At 28.0% G+C, this 6,806-nt stretch overlaps 1 protein-coding gene across 2 annotated transcripts in view; it reads right to left on the bottom strand.

Annotated features, from left to right (window-relative positions):
* SLIT1 (slit guidance ligand 1) overlaps positions 1–6,806 on the bottom strand; it is a 3,022,655-nt gene that overhangs the window by 2,716,523 nt on the left and 299,326 nt on the right. The window lies entirely within an intron of this gene.

The following is a 6,806-nucleotide window of genomic DNA, read 5'->3' as shown; positions in this document are numbered from 1 at the left end:
AGGCCATGGAAACTTTTTTGGGTGCATATGAACAAAAGAAAAATATTTATCCATGGTCAGAATATGTCATGCAAGCTTTTTACAGACAAACATAAAACTAATAATGATCCAGTTTAGAACTCTAGTTGAAGCAAAAGAACTGAAATAACATGTTTTAACTATATTTAAAGAAGTAATGGACACTACAAAAATATATGATAAAAGAGGACTATGGACTGGGGTATGGGAATGAGGAGTAATACTAAAAATGGAAAATGATAATGTTATGCACGTACCTAGTATTATTAATGTTCATGGTAATAGGGGTTTTGTGAAATACAGGGATCAACCAAAAACTTATTTGTGTGGAATAAATGATCATTTAATCAATGAATATGATAAAAAAATATGTCATTTATGTGATAAAACAAGGCATAATGCAAACAAATGCAATTTAAAGTGCAAAAAATGTGGCAATACTGGTCATTCATGGCTAGAATGTGAAATGAATGGGCAAGGAAATAAAAATGAAAATGAAGTTATACAGGAGCAAGAGATAGAATATGTTATACAAGAAGATTAAAAAAAAGATGTAACTGATAAAGAGGTTATACATGAAGTTAAAGAAAGTAACAAGGAGACAAATGAGGAAGAAGCTGATTGATGCACAGTAAGAAATAAAAAAGAATTTGACAGGGAAAAGAGTTAAAGGAAAAGAAAATTCAAAAACATAATGCTTAGAGAAAATAAGAAAGGAAAAGGATAAACATTTTATTATACAGTTTTTAAAAGCTGAAAATATTAGATTTAAATGTAAACAGTATGAAAAACCTTAAAAGGAGAATAGGTATATTACAATGGTGTGCTGCAGTAGATGCACATATTATTGTTTTACAAGATATCAAATTATGAACAGAGGAAGAAAGAAAACAAACTGAAAAACTTTGGAATGTGTGGTAGTTTGGAACATGGGGAAAGAAACATGCTCAAGCATATATATATTATGCCAAGAAAACATTAAAATATTAGATGTAACCATAGTGGAACTAGGTCAAACTATGGTAATAGATGTGAAATGGAAAAAATATGGTATAGAATTATAGCTTTATACGCGTATGTAAAAAAAGAGAAATAATGTTTAAAAATATTCTTGAATATGTTTGTGTAAATATGGACATTATAGTGATGGCTAATTTTACTTGTAATTTAAGGAAAAATAAGAGCAATTTTGATGTTAAAATGGCTAAAGGAATTATAAGTGGAAAGTTAAGTGTATGGGAGAATAACCACTGGACCTATAAAAGGAATGAAATTAGGACATAAATTAATTATTTTTAATATCTGATAGTTTAAAAGTTATAAAAAAAGGAATTACGTATGCTGAATTTTCAGATCATGTGGCAATATGGGTTAAAGTATAGGAAAATAAAGTATATATAAGAATAGGAAAAAGAATAAAGAGAATTAATAAAAATGAATTAGATTTAGGAGAGAAAAAAGAACTTGTGGAATTATGGAATAATCATACGACTATGAGGGAGTTTTATGAGAATCGGACTGTTTTGGTGGCTTACTTTTAAAAAACAATATAAAAAAGTATTTTTAGAATGTATAAGAAAGAAAAGAAAAAAGAGAGATATAAGATATTAAGTCAAGAAACATTTAGAGACTTATTAGAGAGAAAATTCCTTTTATGAAAAAGAAAGAGAAATACATAAAATGAATCAAATTAAAATTAACAACTTGTTATATAAGCAAAAATACTGTTTACAAGGAAAGAAAGAAGAGGTAGCACCATATTTGAGTAAACTAATAAAAGAAGGAAAATAATAAGAGAATTAAAAATATGGAAGGTAAGCAAATAAGACAGCAAGAAGGAATGTACAAAATGATTAAAGATTATGTATTGGAATTATTTATTAAGAGAGAAGAAAACATAGAACAAATGTATAAAGATAAAAAATTAAATAAGGAAGATAATGAGTATTTGGAACAAAAAATAACCATGAAAGAATTGAATGAAATTCTAAAAGATATTAACATGAATTCTGCAACAGGACTGGATGGAATTGAATATGGTACGTATAAAGAAATGAAAGAGTGGCAAAAATATATTTTATAGAAGTTATGAATGAATGGTTAGAAACTGGAATTAAAGAGAAGGATATATGTCCAGGAGTTATAAATTTATATTTAAAAAAGGAAATAAAGAGGAGATAAAAAAACTGGAGACCTATAACATTGACAAATACAGATTATAACATTTTTATGAGAATAATAACAAAAAGGTTACAGAAAAAATGGATAGAATATATGACCAAAATGTATTTGGAAGAAAAGAAAAATGAAGTTGAGAGTTATTATAGATAATTGAAATAATTGATGATATCAGAAATAAAAATGTAGAAGAGAAGGTTATGATAGGGGATATAAGTAAAGTTTATGATAATATTCAATATATATCATTATGGAGAATTTTACAGGCATTTAATATAAGCAAAAATATTACAAATAATAAAATCTGTTTATGAAAGGAACTATGTGAAACTATATGTAAATGGTTGGATTGGGGAGGAAATAAAAATAGAATGTGAAATAAAGCAGGGCTGCCCAGCTAGTAGTGTAATTTCCTCATTAGTTATGAATGTAATAGTGAAGGAAATTAATAAAATGTCAAGTAGTGGTGAATAGAAAATGATGAAGGAAGTACAATTGCTAATAATGTATAATTATGTGGATGATATTGTATTAATTGCTAAAAATAAAGTATGGATGAAAAAGTAAATGAAAAATTAAATATAAACTAAAACAAATTGGTTTAAGAAGAAATAAGGAGAAAAGTAAAGGATTTAGTTTTGAAAGTATGATAGGAGGTGTTGATGTCAGTGAAAAATATATAGATATATTATGAATAACATTTGGAAGGAATGAATACAGACAACAACAACGGGATAATGCACTCAAAGAAGTAAAGGATATGACTAATTTTTGGACATCATACAGATTTTCATATAGAAAAAAAGCACACTTGTTGAACACCATGGTAATAGGAAAAATGATTGTTACTAATATCTATATGATTCCTATTAAGTATGAAAATTAAATAATGATAATTATATTCTCTTTTATATAGGGCTCTAGACTGAATCCAGTCAAAAGAGGGATTCTGTATATGAAAGAAGAGCAAGGAAGTTTGAGTTTAATAAGCCCAACATTACATGCAACATCATTAGTTTTATATAAGGTATTATGAATGAAGAAATGATTATACTAAATGTAAATGAGTACCAAAACAAAATTGTGTTATGGAAAATAAAAAAGAATATATGTGAGAAAAATAGAAAGGAATGGTACTTAAGTATTATGAAAGCATTTTATTGTATTGATCCATGGAAAATTTTAGAAATAGATAAGAAAAAAGCCATAATGGTGAGATATAATAACTATAAAAAGATTAAAGAATGTAATCATTTTTATGGAGATTGTCTATTAGAAAATTGCTGGTTAAGGCAAATATGCCATACTAAAAAGCAAGCTAGAATATGTAATAAATGTGGAGAGTTTGAGACTACTGAGCATGTTTTTTTGAAATGTGAAAAGGTTAATAATTTGTTTAAAGAAATATGTAAAGATAATAGGGTGAAAAGTTTGTTAAAATTTGAACAAATAAATATGAACATAATAGAATTTGGTTATTATGGTGCACGCAAACAGGAAGAAGTGAAGAAAATGGACAGAGTAATATTTTATGCTTCATGGACTATATGGAACAATAGACTAAATGAAATGAAATACAATTGAAAATGGACTTTGACAAAGATTTTGAAAAAAATAATGTTTTGATTGTGGATAAAATAGTGGGGGAAAATGCTTAAATTGAAGTTTATAATGTATGGAGATTTGAAAATAATGTAAATATGTAAATAATATGTAATGTATATATCAATTAAAAAACCCTACTCATCACTGTTATGAGTCTAACTCATTTTGGAGGAGCACTCCCTCTTTCTGTTCCAGGTGCAAAGGCAGCCCAGAGAATCAGGGAGGCAGATGGAGAGAGAAGGAGATGATGGAATGGTGAAAGAAATGAAGTAGAAGGCAAATATTAAGACCAAAGAATGTGAGCAGGATTATGAGGAAATGTTTCAAAGAAACCTGTTTGATGGAGATGAATCAGCAAATGATAGATGTCTAATTACAACTGTCCAATCAGGAGGTTTGCAGGATGATTTACTTAAAGAAATGTTGGTGCAGAGTGAGCCAGAAAAAGAAAGAGATGTTTCCTGGTGGAACATCATGGAGAAAATACAAAAGAGGATACAGAGACAATCCTGAGGAAAAGTGATGAGATGGAAAAGACAACATATGCAGAAAAAGTAAAAGAAGGCAAAAGTGGTGTAGCAGAAAAAAGGCAGGAGGAAATGAAAAACAGAAGTATGTGTAAAGATTCAGAGTAAAGAAGGCAAAGAAATGGACAATCATTAAGTGTGGGACAATTTAATAGTTCCTTTTGGTGTAAAATCACATGAGATAAGAGCATTTATTCTTATTAACAAAGAGAGAATTTGTGAAATTATATTTGAGACTGTTCTTTCAATGGACAATTTTCTTGGACAATATGAAAAAAGGTTGTTACCCATGGAATCTTTATGTGATAAAAGCATGTAACAAGGAAATGAAAAAGAAGATTTATGTACAAACTGGAAAGAGGTAGAAAGAGAGACTTTGAAAGGAAATTTGAAAGCTTTATGTAAATAAGTACTGGACATTGCAAAACTTTACAACAAGAGGGATTTATGGACTGGTGGCTGGGATTGCACTATTGTGTTAAAAACAGAAAGATAAAATTATACATATACCAAGCATGGTAAATGTGAAGGGGAATAGGGGTGTCGTAAAATAATGAGAACAACTCAAAATATGTTTTTTTTTGTGTAAAAGAAGGACATTTGCTAAGTAACTGTGGCAAAAGAAAATGTTATATTTGTGGGGAAATGGGACATGATACAAACAATTTGAATTGAAATGTTATAAATGTAACAGAAATGGACATTTATGAATGGATTGCAAAATGAAAATAAGAGTATGGAAGAAGAAAAAGAAAGAGAAGAAAATGGACAAAGAGAATACATTTTAGAAATAGAAGAAAAAATAAGAAAGAGGATACAGAACAAAGTTCTAAAATAAGTGAAGACAACATAAATTGGGAGGTAGTAAAATGGAAAAAATAATTCTATTGGTAAAAGAGTAAAAGACAGAAAAATAAATTTTAAAGGGATAAGTACAAAAGAAAAAAGAAAGGAAATGGATGAAAAAGAATATATATACAGATAATGATTGGGACTTGGTATAATGGGTAAGGTGTTTGACTCACAGATACAAAGTACAGTGTTGATTCTCACCTTTGTGTATGAAACTGGTTAGGATTTGAATGGTCTTTTAAGAAAGCTAGTCTAGTAATTAGCTATGAACTTATGAAATCACAAATCTAAGGAAATGGGAAATGAAAATTTTTGAGTGCTTTCTGTAAATGTGAATAGTATTAAGACTATAGTAGGGAGAATAGTAATTTTGGAGTGGTGTTATACATGTGATGTAGATGCAATTATATTAGAAAACACAAGATTGTTAAATGAAAAAAGATTATTAACAGAGAAACAATGAGGAGAAAAGATAATCTGGAATTTGGGAAATGAGAGATGTTCCAGAATAGCCATATTCTGTAGAAATATAGTAAAGCTATTACATGTAACTTTAGCAAAAATTGGATGATTAACCACTGTAGATTTAAAATGGAAAGAGCTAGTATACAGAATTATAACATTACAAGCTTTTACTAATTGTAAATAAAGGGAAAGCTTATTTCATCAGATTTTAGGCTATGTATTGATAAATATGAATATCATAATAACAGAAGACTAACTGTGATTTAAGAGGCAAGCATAAAAAGATAGCAAATGATATAACAAAAATATTAAAAGTTATAAGATGTGGTAAGTTAAAACTTTATGATAAAAATTCATGTACTTACAAAAGGGTTATGTATAGAAGTGAAATAGATTATTTTATGGTATTAGAAGGTTTAGTTGAAACAGAACTTTCTGATCAACTTGCAATGTGGCCAGAGACAAAACAAAACAAGGAAAATATAAAAATAGGCAAAGGAATAAAAAGGTTAAATTAAAAAGCATAGAATGAAGAGGGACAGGGATTAGTAATACAGTCATAGGAAGATCATATTATTATGAGAACATTTTATAAAAATTGGTCTGAATGGTAGATGAAATTTAAGAAAAAAAACATAAAAAATCTTTTTTACAGTGGCAATATGATGTGAGAAAGAAAACTTACAAAAGAATATATTACTCTGCATTGAAATATTTAGAACACAATGACATAATGTACTTTTCACAAAGAAAAAGAATTATATGAAGAAATCAAGAAATAACACAAGAATTGTTACATAAACAAAGATATTTTTACAATGAAAAAGAGAAGTATTGAGTTACTTAAGCAGATTAGTAAAGGAAGATGGTGGTGTAATGAGAGAAATAAAAATATAAAAAGAGAAATAGAAAGAACTTAGAAAATGCTATGAATAGCGTAGTACAATATTTACAATAAATGTTTAAAGAAAAAAGAAGGAAGTGAAAAAATGTGGAAAGTAGAAAGGTTAACAGAAAAAGAGAATAAAGAGTTGAAAAAGGATATTTCTTTAAATGAGCTAGGTGAAATATTGGGACAAGTAAATATAGATTTGGCTGGATGCCCAGATAGAATAGGTATGAAATGTATAAAAATGTAATGGACTGGTTAAAAAAATATTT

The sequence above is a fragment of the Protopterus annectens genome, chromosome 14.part0, assembly GCF_019279795.1.
Source record: "Protopterus annectens isolate FY-2018-M chromosome 14.part0, PAN1.0, whole genome shotgun sequence".
In the NCBI taxonomy this organism is placed as follows: Eukaryota; Metazoa; Chordata; order Ceratodontiformes; family Protopteridae; genus Protopterus; species Protopterus annectens.
This window is presented reverse-complemented; position numbering and strand designations above follow the sequence as displayed.